The following is a 19,514-nucleotide window of genomic DNA, read 5'->3' on the forward strand; positions in this document are numbered from 1 at the left end:
CCCTCCAGTAGACTGGTAAATGCCCGAGCTGTCTGAATCCGAAAGAGCGGATCCAGGGTACCGGACCAAAACTCTGGGTCTTGTTTGAAGAGGGCTGGTGGATTCCCATTTGGCCCGAGCTGTCTGAATCCGAAAGAGCGGATCCAGGGTACCGGACCAAAACTCTGGGTCTTGTTTGAAGAGGGCTGGTGGAATCCCATTTGGCCCCAGTGCTCTTTCCCTCCTTCCTTTTGAAATTTGTTTTTTGGTGGTTATTGCATGAGATGGACTGTCCACTTCCTCCAGGTTGCCTTCGGATTGAGTGAAATGTGTCTGTTGAAGGTCTGGGTTTGTACTTGAACCTGTCATTTGCTGGTTGAAATGGGATTTCAAAAAATCTATACAGTTCTCCTCAGTGATGTGGGATGACACCCCTCCATGTACCGGGTGCAGTACTTCATTTATGGTGGCCCAGAAGCGCGTGCTGTTGTTAGCTTTCGAATCACAAAAAAGTTTATTCCAGAATGCTTTTTTGTTGGACCCGTTAATGTCCCATTTGAGTTTTTTTTATCTTACTTCTCTGCTGGTGTAATAATAAATTGAGTTCCTGATCTCCCGGATGGTGCGTCAGTGATTTGAGCAGTTTATTCATCGATTATTTTGACATTTTCAATTTGATCTGCTGTGCGTCAGAGGCCCAGCCCTCATCTATTGTCTCGTGGGGAGGCTTGTACCTGGCAATGGATGCAAAGGAGCTTGAACATTTGGCAGTTAAAATTTCCCATTTGCTAACTAGGTTATTTGTAAGGTCGTTTTGAGCCTATAGCAAGGCCTTTGCAGCTTGAAGGACCTCCCTTGTGTTTACCAATGAAGATTTGATGCATTTTAAATGTATTGTATGACAAGCGTGGTACCCCTAGATAGAGTATTGGCTTAGGTATGATTCTTTGTAGTAGTACTTCCTGGGGACGATAGTCGCTGTCCCCCTTGTCCCCTAAGCGGAACACAGCTATGTGAGGAAAGAGTGAAAAGCAGACCAAAGTGTAATCTATAAGCCACCCCCACTATTTTAAATTAACCCCCTAAATGCACAGGGTGATTGTAAATGGCAATCCTACAGAAGTAACAAGTGTAGGGTCAATTTATTTGTATATATGTTGAATGTGTGCAACGAAATTAAGCACAGGCTGCTCAGCATTAATGGTGTCAGGACTCAAGCCTACTAGTTTTCTGACTCTTTTTTTTATTATGCCAATGCTGAACAATGAACCATTATTCACTATTAGTACAATACAAAAATGCTGACCCTCACAATTTATGGAGGTTGTGAAGCAGAATTTTGAGTTAAAGGTGAGACATACATGTGATGGCTTGGTGTAAGCATGTGAAAGCATCGCCACCAGCCATTAGACAGATTGTCCAGGTCTGATAAAATCTCAGACTTGGCCTCAGGGGCCTGCCACACGTATTCTCCCCATTTGTGATGTGCTGCAAGGTCATTGGTAAACATAGCTCTGGGTGCTTTAAGCTTAAGCCCTGCTGTGCCCGGTGCTACACACTATTGAACTTGTCATCCCACCCTTTACCAACTCACCAGAGAGTTAAAACGGGGTGGGTGAAGGCAGCAGGGAGCTGTATGCCTGTCTCAAGTGTCAATGGAGCCCCATGAGCTGTACAGGTTTCTGAGGTATGTAAAAAAAGTATTCAATTGGGATTGTGTGTGAGTGAGAGTGTGTGTATGTGTGTGTGAGAGAGAGCATGTGGGTTCCTGCATCTGTATGTGTAAGTGAGCACATGTAACAGTGAAAGTAAGTGTGAGTAAAAGAGAGAGTCAGATAGCGTGAGTAAGTGTGATTTAGTATAAGTAAGCCCGAGTGAGAATACAGGAGACAGAGCTGAATGAGAGTGTGTGACAATAAGTGAGGGTGAATGTGAGAGGGTGTGGGTGTGGGGGAGTGAGAATGAACTTGAGTAGAATTAATGAAAGTGAATGGCAGTAAGTGTAACTAATAAGTGAGAATGAGTGAGTAAGGGTGAGTGCAAGTGAGTGACTGAGAAAGAATGAGGTACTGAGCGTATAGTGAGTGCAGGTGAGGGTGAGTCGTAATGAATGAATGCAAATGCATAAGAGGGAGTGCAAGTGAGGTGTCTGAATGAGAGTGAGTGAGTGAGTGAGTGAGAACAAATAAGTGATATTGAGTAAGGACGAGTGAGTGTGAGTGAGAATGAGTGTGATTTAAGTGTGAGAAAATGTATGTGTATGTGTTATGCTTGTGTGTCTGCAGTTGCCCCTTGCATACTGAAGGTGTACTTGGCTTACAAATCTGGTTCTGGTGTTGGCATCCTGGAGGTAATTCTCAGCATATTGGGCACCCATGACAAAATACAGTCCTTGGTGTACTGTAGGTAATATTTGGAATACGAGGCATCCGTGGAAAAATACTGGATAATGGTGACAATTTTGTGCCTAACGTGCACCGGTGATAAAATACTAGCGCCATCATACTATAATTTATACTTGGCATATGGGGCACCTGTGGCAAAATGCAGGCCATTGCATACTACCTGTAATACCTGATACATGGGACAATCAATGGCAAAATGCTGCTGCTGGTAATATTTTGGTGTAACTGGCAATAATATCAAAATACTGCACACCAGAATACTAAAGATAGTTCTTGACTTGTGAGGCACCTCTAGCATAATGCTGGCACATTGAAGGTTATTCTTCACATTTAAGGGAGGGCAGTCATAGCATATGTGGGTGGCAGCCATGACATCATGCTGTCACTGACATACTAAGAGTTCATTTCTGACATATGGGTCACCTATTCTGGCACATAACTTCTTGGAACTGGGGGGGAATCATGGACTATAGGGGCCCCCATGAAAAATACTGGCCCTGGCAGAATGGAGGTATTTGACATATGGGGAGCAACCATAGTACCCTTTGAAAAAGATGGAGCCGGCCTTAGGCTTCTTTAGCTTGCCACACATGAAAGTACTAGAATATTTAATACACGTATGTGAATGTTTAGTAAATCTGGTAATTAGAAAAGTGGTTTAAAATGCAGTATTGGACCACACTTGTTTAAAATGTTTCTATGGAAAAGAACCTCCTCCCCCCACCAATCTCTCCTAAAAAATATTTGGGATCACTGGTTGGCATTCAAGCCAAGAATTACGCCCCACCTTTTTCAAAGATCGCCAGCCATTAGCGACATTAAGGCAGCTACTCTTAGGATGAACATGAATACAGGTTGACACTGTGGTGCGACCTGTGTCTTCACGTACATTTACAGGAGCTCTTCTCGTTTGCAATTGCATGTGGATATCAGCTACAGAAGCCAAAAGGTAGGCGCACGCTCCGCCCTCTTCCACCATACAGTGCACACCTCTGCTTCCTAAGGCACAAGCAGAAAGATAACCTCAGCTGTGCTTCACATTTAGGTCGGAAAATTTCCTGTCTAAAGAGTTTTTCTGCCATAAAATCTGGAGACGCAATTCAGGTCTGTCTATTTTGAGTAATCGGCGTTGATGCTGTTTGAAAGGGGATCATCTTTTGTAATCTCTGTGCTCGCGCATGGCTGCCATAGATGGAATCGGGAAAAAAGGAAAGCTACTTACAGCTTTTTTATTGCCTGTGCCCGGAAATTGCCTTTGATTAAATCTTTTCAGCATAATTGCTGAAGGCCTTGACTAGATACTGATTGTTATCAATGCGGTTTGTTCTGTGCCTGTCTCTCATTTTCTCACCCTTGCAAGGTCTCTCCTTCTTTCTTCTCCCCTGCTTACTGGAGTCTGATCCCTTTCCACTCCCTCACTGTCTCCTCTTTTATGATTTCACTCATGCACCCTCGTCTGGGTTATTTTCTCTTCCCCTCTTTAACCCTTTCTGACTTCATTTGTACGTTCCTGTCTGTTCTCTGATCAGTCTTTCTTCACTGTCTGTCTCACCCGCTGCCTCCTCTGTGGCACTCTTGTTTTTCCTCCACCTTTCTCTTGCTGTTGCTCTCTGTCACCTCATCCCAACGCCTTGCTCCTGTTTCTTTTCTAGGATTCCTCTTTCGTCTTTCAAACTCCTGCACACTTTTTGCTCATATCTGGCTCCTGTCGTCTGTTTCTTATCCTTCCTATCACTTCCTCTCCTAGTAACCCGGGCCGAAAGGCTAAGCTGGGCCCAATGGGAGCGCGGGTCAAACGCAGTCCAGGGTGGGAAGCCCCTGCCCTCACCCATTAACATGCCCGCTAGAGAGGGGGCAACCAGGATTGGTCCCCCAGGGCAAGCACAAGCCCTCCCAATCAGAGGTCGAGTCAGTTAAGCAAAGAGGGGGATGGCCAGCGGGCCCTAGAGAGGCACACTCACCCCCCTTTGCAAGGAGAAGGGACACTGTTATATCTGTTAAAAAACTATCACAAAGCAATGGACAGACAGCTGCTAGCAGAAGGCTTCACACAAGGTTTTCCAATCCTTTACAAAGGACTCAGGGGCGCCCAGGAAAGCCTGAACCTGAAATCAGCGAGAAACAACCCGGGGGTGGCAAGACAGAAGGTAGAGAAGGAGGTACAACTGGGGCGGGTGGCCGGCCCTTTTACTCCCCCCCCCCATTGGAAGATATGGTGGTGTCCAAAAAAGAGCCGGGGAAGTCCTGACTGATCCATCACCTGTCCCACCCGAAGGGGAATCCATAAATGACTGGCTAGAGCAGGGAGCATGCACGGTGGCCTACGCATCGGTAGATAATGCAGTAGACCTGATAAGGCAGGAAGGGAGGGGCGCCCTGCTGGCTAAATCAGACATAGAGTCAGCGTTCAGATTGTTGCCAGTGCACCCAGATAGCTACCACCGGTTGGGCTTCAAATTAGAGGGGCATTACCACTATGACAAATGCTTACCCATGGGTTGGCCAATATCATGCACGCACTTCGAGGCATTCAGCAGTTTTCTGGAGTGGGAGCTTTGGTCACGCATGCCAGGGGGAGGGCAGGTCCTCTACCTGGACCACTTCCTTTTTATTGGGAGGGCAGACTCTAGGGATCGCGCCAACCTCCTCCACAATTTAATGAAGCAGGTCCAAAAGTTAGGTATCTCGCTAGCGCTAGACAAAACGGAGGGCTCGGCCACAAAGCTGTCCTTCCTGGGGATAGAGCTGGACTCAGTGGGCAGGACATGCAGATTGCTGCCAGAGAAGGTAGCCGAATTAAGGGAACCCATAGAGAGGCTGAGGCAGCAAAAAAAGGCAACTCTGGGAGAAGTGCAGCAGCTGATGGGAAAGTTGAATTTTGCCACACGGGTGATCCGAGCTGGGCACACCTTTGCCAGATGCCAGGCATGGTTGACCAGGGGCATGACAGAGAAGCACTACAGGGTCAGCATTACACAAGGGGTGAGGGAGGACATGGGACAATGGAAGAATTTCCTGAAAGAATTCAATGGCACCCTAATGTGACAGCAACCGTGGGTGCAGGCAAACGAGCTGGAACTCTGCACAGACTCAGCCGGGGGTTCGGTTTTGAGGAGATCCTAGGGACAGCATGGTCAGCAGGGGCGTGGCCAGTAGCTTGGCAGAGCACTGGGCTCACCGCAAACATATCCTTGTTGGAGCTTTTCCCAATAGTGGTAGCTTTCCACATTTGGGCCCAGAAGTTAGCTAATAGGCAGATAACGCTATGGTCTGACAACCACGCAGTGGGGCAGGCAATCAACACAGGGTCTGCAAAATGCCCAGTAGTGGTTAACCCACTGCGAACACTGGTTGGCTGACAACTGAAGGCTAACTTCGCGCTTCGGGCGAGATACATCCCTGGGATATCCAACTAGGTTGCCGATGCCATATCTCATTTTCAGTGGGCGAAATACAGAGAGCTTGCCCCGGATGCAGACAAAGGGATGACCTCAGTGCCAGAGGAGGCGTGGCCATGGGTGGGCCTGGGTTGAAGAAACTGCTGGACAATGCACTGGCCCCTAAGACAGACACCCGTTACCGTAAGTGTTCAAAGACTTTCATGACCAGGACAGGGCTAGAAGGTGGCCAGTGGGCAGGCCAGGAGGAAATCCTAGAGTTCATAGAGTAGGCCTTCGCGTCAGGCAAAACCAAAACCTGGGCCCAGGCACACCTGAGCGCGGTGGCATATTGCACAAAGATGGCAGCAAGGGAGGACCCAACCAGGGCCTTCCAATGCAGGATGGCGATGAGAGGCTGGAGCAGGTTACACCACGCAGTGAAGGATGCAAGGCAGCCCATCCATTTTAGCATACTGCAAAGGATGTTGGGGGCCCTGGCAGGAGTGTGCTCATCAGGGCAAGAAACCAGGATCTTTGGAGCCATGTTCGCTCTGGCATTCTTTGTGGCTTACAGGATCAATGAGTTGGTAGCCCCATCAGTCTGTGAACCAGGCTCAATATGCATCAAAAAGGGGACATGCAGATGGGTGAGGGGTAAATGGACATACTGCTGCGGCGGTCCAAGACGGACCAGGCAAGCAGGGGTAAATGGACCTGAATATAATTCATCAGGGATACAGCCTGCTGCCCGGTATGCTTACTGCAAGAATACTTGGGACCTGGGGAAGGCAGCAACGGGCCTCTCTTCAGACATGGGGACGGATCATTCCTCAGCCACTTTCAGTTCATAGCAGCGATGAGGAGGACCCTGGAGGCAGTGGGGCTCCCGCCAAGAGAGTTCAGTTCCCACTGTTTCAGAATAGGGGCAGCCACTACAGCCGCTGGGTTGGGGTTTGACAGTGAACAAATTAAGGGGATAGGGCAATGGGCACCCAGCGCATTTAAGCTTTATGTATGCCCAACAATATAGTGAGTTCGATTTCTCCTCCCCGTCTAGGTCCGAGCTATCCACGGAAGAAAGTGTGGATCATGGATCACTCCTATATGATGCGGGCTCAGAAATGGGCGGCGGCAGACACGAGTTCGGTGGGATATGGATGCGGGGCACCGACTTAGCCTGGTTGGGACACTCAGGAATGAAATGGGATCAACTGCTACCTGTAGCACAGGAAGCAATGAGGCAAGGTGGCAGACCGAATGCGGTGGTGGTCCACCTGGGAGGAAATTACCTGGCAGCATTGGGTAGGCGGGTCCTCCTAGAAAATATGCAGAGAAGCCTCGAAGCCTTGGCCCGCCTGATACACCCAGCAGAAGTATTCTTTTCATAATAATAATGCGGAAGGCGCTGGCAGGGGGCCTTGGACTTGGGAGCGGTGGAAAAATCCAGACGGAAACTCAATATCACCATGACAAAGGTTTTTAGGGCCAACATATGGGGCTTCATTAGACACGGTTTCATAAACTTGAGATCTCTGGGTTATCACCTGGAGGACTGGGTACACCTCACCGGGATAGGGATGTACATTTTCCTGCTGACCATTGTAGGGGTGCTGGAACAGATGGGGTTCAACTAAAAGGAAAGGGTAGGGGGAGCTCCCTCCGATCGGGAAACCGTAGATAGCGTGGCAGAAGGAACACAAGGAAGGTAGTCAAAAAGAGTGAAGTTACTAAAAGGTAGATGGAAGGCTCATATAGTGTCCTTGGGGATGCCTCAGGGAAGGGGCACTGAGGGAGCCAAGGGTGGCGTGCCGCCAGAGAAGCAGTACATGTGATGCTCCCGCAGGACTCTTGGGATGCCTCACGGCAGGGGTGGTGAGGGAGCGAAATGCAAGGATTCAGCCTCAAGGAAGATAGAGTAGATGCTCAAATAAGGTCGTTGAGATGCCACACAACAGGGATCCCTGGGAGCGGGGAGGGCCCACAAAAGGGTCCAGGGCGAGCGGGACTGCACTTGCAGCCCGGGCAGGTCCAGATGGACACCCTCCAAATCGGTAGCAAGCTGAAGCCTAGACCGGTGAATCTGTAGCCCAGATAGGGGTGCCTCCCTTCCCCTTGAGGTGGCTGGGTCTATACTTCAAGCAAAATGGGTGCATAGACCAGAAAATGTAAATATGTAGCATGAACATTAAGTGAACAGTTGATATGACCATGAATTTTGGAAAATTGCATAAACATGTGATGTTAAATTAATTGTGACCTTTTAAGGCACCAAAGCACGTTGTCAGTAGTGATTTAAGGGTTAACAGGAACGCAATTTGGTTGGAAGCGGGTGAGAAGGGGGGCAACTCACCACCTGGAGGGGGTTGTAACCTGGGCCGGAAGGCAAAGCCAGAGCCGGTGGGGGCCCGGGTCAAAAGCAGTCTGGGGTGTGAAGCCACTCCCCTCACCCATTAACATGCTCGCTAGAGAGGGGGGCAACCAGGATTAGTCCCCCCAGGGTGAGCATGGGCCCCCCCAATCGGAGGGCAAGCTAGTTAGGCGAGGGGGGGATCAAGAGGGCTAGAGGGCCCTAGAGAAGCACAACCACCCCCCCTTCGCAAGGAGAAGAAAATAATCCCACCCACCCACATCAAAAAGAAGCGGGTGTCGCAGCTACAAGGGTAGAGTTGAAGTGGAAGGAACACAAGGAAGGTAGTAAAAAGAGTGAACTTACTAAAAGGTAGCTGGAAGGCTCACACCGTAAAATTTGGGATGCCTCATGGCACGGGAACTGAGGGAGCCAAGGGCGGCATGCCGCCATAGAAAGAGTAGATTTGATGCTCCTGCAGGACCTTTGGAATGCCTCACGGCAGGGGTACTGAGGGAGCAAAATGCAAGGATTCAGCCTCAAAAAAGAGTAGATGCTCAAATAAGGTCCTTGAGATGCCACACGACAGGGACCCCTGGGAGCGGGGAGAGCCCAGAAAAGGGTCCCGGGCGAGCGGGAAGGCACTTGCAGCCCAGGCAGGTCCAGATGGACACCCTCCAAGTCGGTAGCAAGCTGAAGCTTAGACCGGTGAATCGAAAGCCCAGATAGAGGTCCTTCTCCCCCCTTGAGGTGGCTGGGTGTATACTGCTAGCAAAACGGGTGCAAAGACCAGGTAATGTAAATATGTAGCATGGACATTAAGTGAACAGTAGATATGACCATGAATTTTGGAAAATTGTATAAACATGCGATGTTAAATAAACTGTGACCTTTTAAGGCACCAAAGCACGTTGTCAGTAGTGATTTAAGGGTTAATAGGAATGCAGTTAGGTTGGAAGCGGGTGAGAAGGGGAGGGCAACTCACCACCTGGAGGGGGTTGTAACCAGGGCCGGGAAGGCAAAGCTGGACCCTATTGGGGGCCCGGGTCAAACACTGTCCGGGGTGGGAAGCCCCTCCCCTCACCCATTAACATGCTCGCTAGAGAGGAGGGAACCAGGATTCGTCCCCCCAGGGTGAGCATGCCCCCCCCCCCAATGAAAGGGTGTGCTAGTTAGGCGAGGAGGGGATAAAGAGAGCCAGTGTGCCCTAGAGAGGAACAACCCTCCCCCTTCGCAAGGAAAAGAAAAGAATCCCACCCACCCACACCAAAAAGAAGCAGGCGTTTCAGCTGCAAGGGTAGAATTGAAGCAAAGGAACACAAGGAAGGTAGTAAAATCGAGTGAACCTACTAAAAGGTAGATAGAAGGCTCACACAGTGTCCTTGGGAAGCCTCACGGCACGGGCACTGAGGGAGGCAAAGGGCCGCGGGCCGTATAGAAAGAGTAGATGTGATGATCCTACAGGACCCTTGAGATGCCTCACGTCAGGGGTACTGAGGGAGCGAAATGCAAGGAGTCAGCCTCAAGAAAGATAGAGTAGATGCTCAAGTAAGGTCCTTGAGATGCCACACAACAGGACCCCTGGGAGCGGGGAGGACCCATGAAAGGGTCCTGGGCAAGCGGGACAGCACTTGCAGCCCAGGCAGGTCCAGACGGGCATCTTCCAAGTCGGTAGCAAGCTAATGCTTAGACCCGTGAATCGCAAGCCCAGATAGGGGCCCCTCCCCTCCCGGGAAATTGAGGAGGCTGGGTCTATACTGTGAGCAAAACGGGTGGAAAGACCAGAAAATTCAACTATGTAGCAAGAACATTAAGTGAACAGTTGATATGACCATGAATTTTGGAAAATTGTATAAACATGTGATGTTAAATAAACTGCGACCTTTTAAGGAACCAAAGCACGTTGTCAGTCGTGAGTTAAGGGTAAACAGGAACGCAGTTTGGTTGAAAGCGGGTGAGAAGGGGGGGCAACGCGCCACCTCGAGCGGGCACCCTTATGACCTGGGGACCCAGGTTCGAAACACTCCCTCAGTGCTAGACTTAGCATCGGTAAGGTATAGACAAATCACTTCATCTCCCTGTGCTTAAATATGCGTAAAATGTTTCAGTGTAATGCCCACTTGATATACTGTACCTTGTAGATCACTCTCCCGACTACTAACAGATAGGATTGTGCTTTTAAAATATCAATACTAACACGCCTCTCATACACTTCATTTCCGAGTCTCTGCTTTCTTTCCCATTTCTCATTTTTGTTGGGTCGTTCTAGTCCCCACGCCCGTGCTTCATGCTTTTTTAATACATCTCAACAACCAAAGTGTGTCTCACTGAAGAATTATCTAGAACACTCGTTTTAGCAAAGCCTTGTTACACCTCTGTCTAGAGCTGCTGAGAGTTCCCAGGACCAACGGGATCCCTCTCTGAAAGACTACATTACCCTAACCCTGACCTCCAGGCAAGCTTGTGATTTCATAAACAACCTCACACATTATATTATCAATGGCTTCATTGGTCACCTTACTGACGACTTACCTCCTGCAGGGAAGGCCTGTCCTGGTACTTGAAGACGCTGGAAGTGTTCACTGTCCACTAAGTAATTTTCAGGAGAGTTCAGCATCTTCACAACCCAGCAGGCATAGAAGCAAGGTGGGTGAGCATAAGGAATTCACTGGAGAAATATGTGCCGCAGTGAATGTTCCACACAGAATTCACCTAAAATCTTGACAATTCTCCTTAGTAAAAGCTAGGAGAGAGGTTAGACCTGGACTTTGTGTTGCTATTCTTTCAAGGTGAGAATCAGTTGAGGTAATTCTTAGGACGATAAGCTGCTTCACTGCACAGTAGGTACACAAAGAAGTGATGGGTGGAATACTTGAATGAAACTCAACCTCTGGAAATGCCCCTTGGCCGCATTCCAATCCATTGTTCTTTTGCCCAACATTCCACCTCATATGGGAACCAGCAATGTGCAAATCTGTATTGATTCTGTTCAAATGGAAACTGTCCATCCTGAGTCTCCAGGACATTTCTCCTCTGAACAAAGACACACACAATCCTAGACTGGTTTCAACCTAACAGGGTATAACTTGTGTTCTGTGGCACAATGAGAACAGGGCCCCTCATGAGATGGGCTTTTTTATATGAGAACTATTGATTTGTCTAAGGTGGCCCTTTGTCCAGAGTGACCTAGGGAGTGAAAAAATATTGATTTGAACGCAGCCTGAGCGACTGCCAGGGGCTGCAGCGAAGCTTTCAATTCATCACCGTGTTGTTTTTTACACTACACAGTAGAGAAGAGGAGCTTCACTGACCACAAGGGCAAGACCCAGCAGCCTGAAACTTCCATGAGGAGCAACTACCGTCATGATTGGCCAAGTGCAGGAATGCCATATTGATGAGATTCCTGAGCTGCTTATCTTTGTGGGTGCCCTTATGAACGCTCTCAAAGCCACAGTGGAACATTAAGATTCAACCCCTATTGCTGTAGGACCTATAGGATGGCTGAGACCAGTCTTTCCTATTCCAGAACCATGTGAATCACTTGAGAATTCAGCAAACCAAACACCTGTTAGTTAGTTACATGTACACTAAGACATCCAGGAAACAGTGTTTTGCAGATAATAACATATGTGCAGAACAGAAAATGGCATGTATCTAAGGATATTCATTTTCTTAAAAACACCTGAACCAAATCCAGCTGCATTTTAGCTGCATCTGTCCATTATAAAGATATTCCTCCCTAAAGTTTTGATGTCACCAAGACCCCTGATGCTGATATTGCTCCGACTTCCTGCCTAGTATACACGGGAAACATCCTTTACAACGCCGTGTTTACACCGCGCGACCTTTACGAAGCAGCCATTACAACACAAGTCATTACTACGACTTGCGCTGGATGACGCTCTTGCTTAAAGAATAGTTTGATTTTCTATTCCAACACCTTCCCTACTGTTACGTGGGCTGGAGTTGGAATAGAAAATTAAATTAATCCTCAATCCAGAGCCCTCCAACGCAAGTCGTTGTAACGACTTGCGTTGTGAAAACCGCATTGTAAAGTACCGCGTTCAAAATGATTGCATTGTACTGACGTACATCCTTACAGATAGGTATCTGTAGGTGCAAAAATGACGCCTTGCTGCAGTGTGTCACATGGGCAAGTCCCATTTCAAATGTGCCTGCGTCAGTCTTACTCCTGCTGTGAGGGAGGCGTAAGATTTTGACGCAATTGCGTCCTAGAAGTGACGCAGTGACATCTCATAGATTTCACTGCGTCACTTCTACAAGGCTTACTTGCGTCAGAACGCCCACCCTGCATACAATATACCTGGCGCCGGTATAATGTGGCGCAGGGGTATACAAGGTGGCGCATCTACCTAGATGCGTCACTTGGTAAATATGACGAAACATGTCGCATTTTTTAACCTGCTGGTGCGTCACAAAAAGTGGCGCACTGGTGGCGTAAAAGTGATGCAAGGGCTCATAAATAAACCCCTTTGAGTTTATGTGATGGGCTCCCTCAGCAGCTCTTCATGAGGCTTTGTCCGATATACAACTCCTGAGATAAAGTCTATACAGCCACTGTATACTGTTCGAGGGAATGCATTGCTATTTACAGGAAAAAGGACCAAGACTTAAAAATGTGTAGAAAATGGTTGCTGTACTCAGTCTTCGTGGAACTTCCCTAGAGTATAGATAAAGCCTAACAGGTGAAGAGTGGTATGTACAATTCAAACGTCCTCATAATACTCCTTCTATCACTTCTTAGGCCAGGGGTATTCATCAGGGTGGGTCCCTAGTAAATCAACCCTTTCCTCTAGGTTCGACATTAATAATCTGCAGTCATTTATTCAGAAAGGTAAGAAAATATTGAGACCCACTGATCTTCCGTGTCACATCAATATGACTGGCTATACCGCTGCATAGTAATAATCGATCCACCTATCTCTGTCTTTACCCCTCCCTCGCTGCACCCTTCTCAGCTCCCACCTCACCCTTCCCTTATGTCTCTCTGCCCGCCATGAGCTCTCAGAGCCTGCCCCTCTCTCTGCCCTCACCTCTCTAATGTCCTCCCTCTGCTATCGAATATATATACCTGATTGCCCCTCCCCCAGTCTGCACACAGCCTATACCTCTTTGAGCCCGTACTTCTCTCCCAGTCTGCACACAGCCTATACCTCTTCGAGCCCATACCACTGTCCCAGTCTGCACACATCCTATACCTCTTCGAGCCCGTACCTCTCTCCCAGTCTGCTCACAGCCTATACCCCTTCGAGCCCGTACCTCTCTCCCAGTCTGCACACATCATATACCTCTTAGAGCCCGTAACTCTCTCCCAGTCTGATCACAGCCTATACCTCTTCGAGCCCGTACCTCCATCTGCCTAAACCTCTCTGTGGGCACCTGCAAGCAACTCTCCCAGCCAGCACACAACCCACACATATCTCTCTTTGCGCTTCTCCCAGTCCACTGCTCTTCCAGCATGCTCCACTAATCCCTTGTACCTTTCCCTGGCCATGCATGTCTTTACCTCTTCAGCCTGCACGTCTCAGTCTGCACATCTCCTCCTTCATCCTCTTCTCACCAGTACTGCTTGCTTCTTGTCCCTCTCCTTGCCCCTAATCCTGCCTGTCCATATTTCTCCCCATTCATGCCTCTCTCGGCATTCCCCTATCCCCACCTGTGCCACTCCCTGCTCATACCCTCTCTTTCGGTACCTCTAAATGACTGGCCCATCCCTACTCGCTTCTGTTCCAGCCTGCACCTCTCTAATTCCATCCCTCTCCAAACCATAGCGGGAACCAGCAGTCATCACAGTGCTATCACAATGACCGCATTGTTACTACGCGATACCTTTACAGCGCAAGTCATTAGAAGGACTGGGGAAACGCCTGGTGCCCGCTATGGTCAGTCTGGCCCTGACTGGTACGAGTGGCGCTATATAACTAATTAAATGCATCTGAAAGAGAGTGGTTATGGAGTCTTGAGGGCCACTGTTGAAAGGTGTTGGTGAGGGAATCCGTGGTGGAGGTGGTCACCAAAGGCGCCAAAAAAGATTGTAGCTCCAGGCGCCACCACAGCTAAAGTCAGCCCTGCTCCCTGCCCACACCTCTCACTGCTTGTATTTCTCTTTGTCCATATCTCTTCTTGCTCACATCTATCCCTTTTTGCACCTCTATTTTCTTTCACATCTCCAAGACTGCTCCTCCCCTACTTCAAGCTTCTTCCCGGCAGCACCTCTTTTTGCCCTTACCTATGCTTGTCTGTACCTTTCCCTTCCCACAGCTATCCACAGGCATTATTATGGACTCAATACTGGCAAAGCCAGTAGGTCTAGTTTATAACTGAAAATGTAAGCCAGGCATATTGGCTTTGACAATGCTTATCAGCTCTTAATCTGGTTCAAAGTCTGATAAGGAAATGTTAGTTTGGGCCCCACAAAGATGAGTGCCAGTGAGCACCACCTGAAACCGCCGGTACTAAATAAGCACTGCTCCTGTCTGCAGCTCCCAGTCTCTGTTGGAGTCCTATTGTCATCTTCTTTAGGAGGACGCAGGAATAGTTCAAGGCTGGGGTATGAGCAACTTGTGACCTCTCCTCTGTTAACCATTTAAAGACAGTACAAGCCAGAGTGAGAGGGCAGTTAAGGGTGGCGTTCCTGCCCCCCTCGGTGATCAGACTTGAAGAAGAAGTTTGACTGAAGGAACATTTGATGTCACAGATACGCTGGTTTTCACTCTGTTGACTTTAATGTCCGTTGACCTATTAATGCCCTTTATTCCAGGCTAGGTAGTTGTAATGTGGACAAAAACACCCCAGCACAACTAGCATTTGTGTGGTATAACAAGTCCTTTGACCCCACCAGGTAGGTCGCTCCCCCCGCACAGCACTGCCTGTGTGTCCTTGCCCCAGCTGCCGCTGCTGAGGAAGTTCGAGGCCCTCCACGACCCGCAGGCCACCTGAGCCTCATCCCTGGTGGCCAGTGGTAGGCCTTAGGTTTGTTCATCTTCCGCCTTATTGTTTTATTGTATTGCCTCTATTTCATTGTTGTGTCTGTGACTGCTGTTCTGTTTTCCCCCGCTGCCTGTTCGTGGTCCGTGCCTGTTTTCCTCCCTCTGTACCCCTCGCTGTGCCCATGTCTCTCAGCCCGGTTTTTCCTTCTGTACCCCTCGCTGCCCCTCTGTCTCTGCCCGGTTTTTCCTTCTCTACCCCTCGCTGCCCCGTGTCTCTGCCCGGTTTTTCCTTCTGTACCCCTCGCTGCCCCCGTGTCTCTCAGCCCGGCTTTCCCTTCTGTTCCCCTCGCTGCCCCCCTGCCTCTCTGCCCGGTTTTGCCTTCTGTTTCTCAGCTGCCACTGTATTCTTGTGCCCTTTTTGCCTTCTGTGACACTCATTTTTCCTGTATTTCTGTGCCCTTTTTGCCTTCTGACATTTTTTTAATGACAATGTACGCTCACTACAATATTCACTCATGTGCAAAATTTAACAACTACTACACATCCAACGCTCCATTAATGAGGAACAACAAAACAAATGCGGCACCTGTTTCGAGTAATGTGGGCATTATAAACACGGGAAGTTCCTCCATCTGCCAATGATGGAGAATGCACCCTACCTATGGCTACCAGCCGAAAAAAGTTGTTCTACTGCTTAACAGCGAGGGGCCCTAAATTCTTCATACACAAACATAAATTGTGCGTCAACTTCCATAATGCGCTGACACTTAGCTGGCTTGAAGGTTATGAATCATGACCCAGTTATAATGATTCAAGACACGTTAGCATGTCGAAAGCTTTGGTGATGATCTGTAAATATTACTACATGCCCCATAATACACCGCGATAGATAAATAAGGTCCAACTTCCGGCCGCGATTCCCATATCAATAGCCCCCCAACGCAAGGGCTGGCTGTTTACTGTGCGGATGATTTGACTCTGGAAATGAATTCCGTGCTGCTCGCAGTAAGTGTATGTTTGGTAATTCAAATAACATTATAGCAAACAATAGCATGACACGCGGCCTGTGTCAAATTAATAACGAGAATGTTGTTTTTCTCGTTTTTTCTGTTTCTTCCTTCGGTCCGCTCCCATCCCAGCCACCAAAAACTACAAACGTAGGAGTTTAACAAATAGAAGTTCCCGAGCACTTAAATATACGTGCCATCGCACACAAGTAATTGCTATCTTGTTCCATGGGAAATGTTTGGGTCATTCAAGTGGCACAACTTTAAATAAGGCTCTAATTAGGGGTGGGGGCGGCAGGTGGCGCACTTGCGGATCGCTGCCTGAGTGTGTGGCTCTCGCCGCCCGGCGGCATTAATCCTACTATTATCCTTCCTTTTGGCACCCCCGGGGGCATCTAGAACCGGCAATCAGTTGGTGTATCCCTCAGTTACCTGCTGGTTAAATATACGGATGATCGTCGTGATACTGAGCCTACACGACGCCGCCAAACTTTGACCGGGGAGGACTCATGGAGCAGCCTGCTGCGGACATCGGCTGTGACAACTACGTCGGTCCGTGGCTTCCACAAGGCTGTAGGCCGCAACGGAGGAGGGTGGCTGTGCTCGGACCTTCCCTGTCGGGGGAGCCCTATTGCCGGAGCTGCGGTGACCGGACAGCGCGGATGACCCCCTCCCCTGTGGAGTGGACGCGGATTTAACACCAACACGCATCGGGGCTGGCGGTAAGCAGGGAGGCCTAGCTGACTGACTGTCTGGCAAGCGCGGGGTCTTGGTGGGCCTCACGCTCTCGGTCATTTCTCCTCCCCCCTGCTCTCCCCCCCTCCCCCACACCTGCAACCTTTTCCTCCCCCCCCCCCCGCTATACACTGTGGCGCGGCAGGGCCCAGAAATCGGCGCCACAACTGGGGGCTAGTAGCAGCACATGCTCAGGGGACCGACGCTCATCAGAGACAACGCAGACCATTAAACTGCGCTGTCCAGCCGGTGGAGGAACTGGGTGGATACCTACATGGCCTATATCCGACCCTGCTCATAGCACTGACCGCTGCCCTGAAGCCACACATTGTGGAGGAGCACTGCACTGTTTGCCTGGTGCGTGGTGGGCACGATCCGCTGCCGTGCCATTGCCCAGGTCACCCCGACTGAAGGACTATTGCAAGAAACATCTCGACCCGCCATGGCCCATACCCTGGAGCCTCGCTATATGCATTTGTGGCCTTGCATGAATAAGCCGCCGCGCAGAGCGCGAGTGGTCTGGTGCCCTATGAACAAACATCACAGTACAGCATAAGCACCCTCGCAAGGGCACGCCACCGAGGGGCTCCGCTGGATTATTGGAGAGACGTGCGCCCACGACCTAGCTGACGCCCCACCACTCGCTTCCATTGCCCGGTGCGCGGCTGCCCCCCCCTCCACACCCCCCTGCACTTGCTGGGGGTACCAATCTGGCCTCTGTACTCGGCTGGTGCACTGGGTGTGGTTGAGCCGCAGCTCTCAGAAACATCATGGGCAAGACCGACGCGAGGCAGCCAAAGCTTAACTTCGAAGCCAATAGAAGGCAGACTCGCACGGGACAAGATCCTCAGGACCAGGCGGGCAGCAGCGGGCCACAAGAAGACTCAACCGACCAACCCACGGATCTACAGGATCTCCTGCGAGAGGTTCGGCAGGGCTTCGCCACGATAGCAGACAAGGTGGACGGGATGTCGTCACGGATGGACGCCATCGTCCACAAAATAGATCTGCATGAGGAGAGGATTAAAGAAACCGAGCGGCGGATCTCGGACACTGATGACACGACCGCCGGACACACTTCACAGCTCTCTCGCATGGACAACTTGTTGAGAATTATTGCGACCAAAAATGAAGATTTGGAAGCGAGAAGTAGACGCAACAACATACGAATTTTAGGGTTTCCGGAGACGACCAGCACAGGCCGCATGGAAGACTATGTTGAAAAAATGTTGCTAGCAGCGATAGGATCGGACGCTTTCTCCAATCATTTCATTGTCGAGAGGTCGCACAGATCGCTGGGCCCCCGGCCCAAACTGGGGGCCACTCCGAGACCCATCATTGCTAGGCTCCTAAATTATAGGGACCGAGATGTAGCGCTAAAAGCGCACGCAGCAAACAATCCCTATCCTATGATGGTAACTCTTTTTCTATATATCCTGACTTCACACCTATGGTCCAGGAGGAACGACTGAAATTTCTGGATGTCAAAGCGAAGCTACGTAAAGCACAAATTGACTATGCCCTCCTCTATCCGGCGCGGCTGCGGGTCACGCACCAGGGCAAGCAGAACTTGTTCACGAAACCACAACAGGTGGAAGACTTCTTTAAAAATCTTCGCCGTTCCAACAGACCTAGCAACGACGAAGAAGACTCCCGCCGATCGCCGCTGGCGGAGGTGGAAGTAGAAGATCAGTAACTGTTTACTTAACTGTTGATGTCTTGAAAATAACTGATGCAATGTAAGTAGAACATACATGCTAAGGAACTGACTCTAAAGGGTATATATGGCCATTAAATGTTGCCCCCCCGGAGTGCTAAATGTTGATTTGCCGGGCCCCCTGTGTGCTCGATGGCGCTGCGGCCTTGGTTGCGCCTGCCTTGGGGGCAAAGGGTTGTTGTGTAACCACCTAGATATGACCCTCGCAGGGAATTACCCCGGGCTAACTCGCCACAGAGATGTGGTAGGCACTGTAATTTGGTGTTTTTGTTTGGATGACAGTTGGGGGTGGGTGGGGTGGGAATTTATTGCTGGCATGTTGGGGTTGCTTCAGTGGGAGGGATGGGTGGGTTGGAGAGCTGACGAGGGATTCGAGGTTTTGTGCACTATTGGCACACAAGGTTTGATGTTGAAAGCTGTTATGGTGCATCTGAGAGGTTTTTGTTGAATACGTGAATGTGTTCTTTCTGACTGTTTTAAAGTATTGTATTGCACTTGCACTTTTATGGTCTATTGACCGAAATAAAGTATTCCAAAGAAAAGATTGTCACTAGTGTTTTTTACCATTGACCGGAATGATAACATTTTGCAGTACTGTTTTCCACTGATATTGCTTGTAAAATCCATAACTCCAGTAACACCTATCCGATAGACTTCCTTTTGGGGTCTTAATTGTATAACAATCTGTATTATTTTTTAAAATTGGTGTAAAATTTCTTTTATCGTCCATGTTGGCACTCTGAGTTGTTTAACACATGTTCCTTACTGCTCTTTGCCACTCTACCAGAACGGCGGAGCTAAGGATTTATTATTGAGAATGCAAGGACCATCTTTGGGCTACTGAGGGAGCATTGTATGGTGAAGTCTAACTAGCATCACCACATAATACTCCACCTTCCTACACCTATCTTCTCTTTGTCTCCTTGTCTTGGAGCAATACACGAAGATCAACTGTCAGCTACGCCTAGTCATGTGACCATGTCACAGGCTGGAG

General features: G+C 49.3%; 1 long non-coding RNA gene across 2 annotated transcripts in view; it reads left to right on the plus strand.

Moving 5' to 3' along the window:
- Positions 1-15,995: 15,995 nt before the first annotated feature.
- The window catches only part of LOC144773801 (uncharacterized), a 317,762-nt gene continuing 314,243 nt past the window's right edge, over positions 15,996-19,514 (plus strand). Inside the window, exon 1 of one of the 2 annotated variants that reach the window (XR_013600065.1) lies at positions 15,996-16,066. This is a non-coding gene — a long non-coding RNA (uncharacterized LOC144773801). Of the gene's footprint in view, positions 16,067-16,377; positions 16,791-19,514 lie in introns of those variants that run through there. The other variant, XR_013600064.1, reaches the window with a different exon arrangement.

This window comes from Lissotriton helveticus, chromosome 1_1 (genome assembly GCF_964261635.1).
Source record: "Lissotriton helveticus chromosome 1_1, aLisHel1.1, whole genome shotgun sequence".
In the NCBI taxonomy this organism is placed as follows: domain Eukaryota; kingdom Metazoa; phylum Chordata; class Amphibia; order Caudata; family Salamandridae; genus Lissotriton; species Lissotriton helveticus.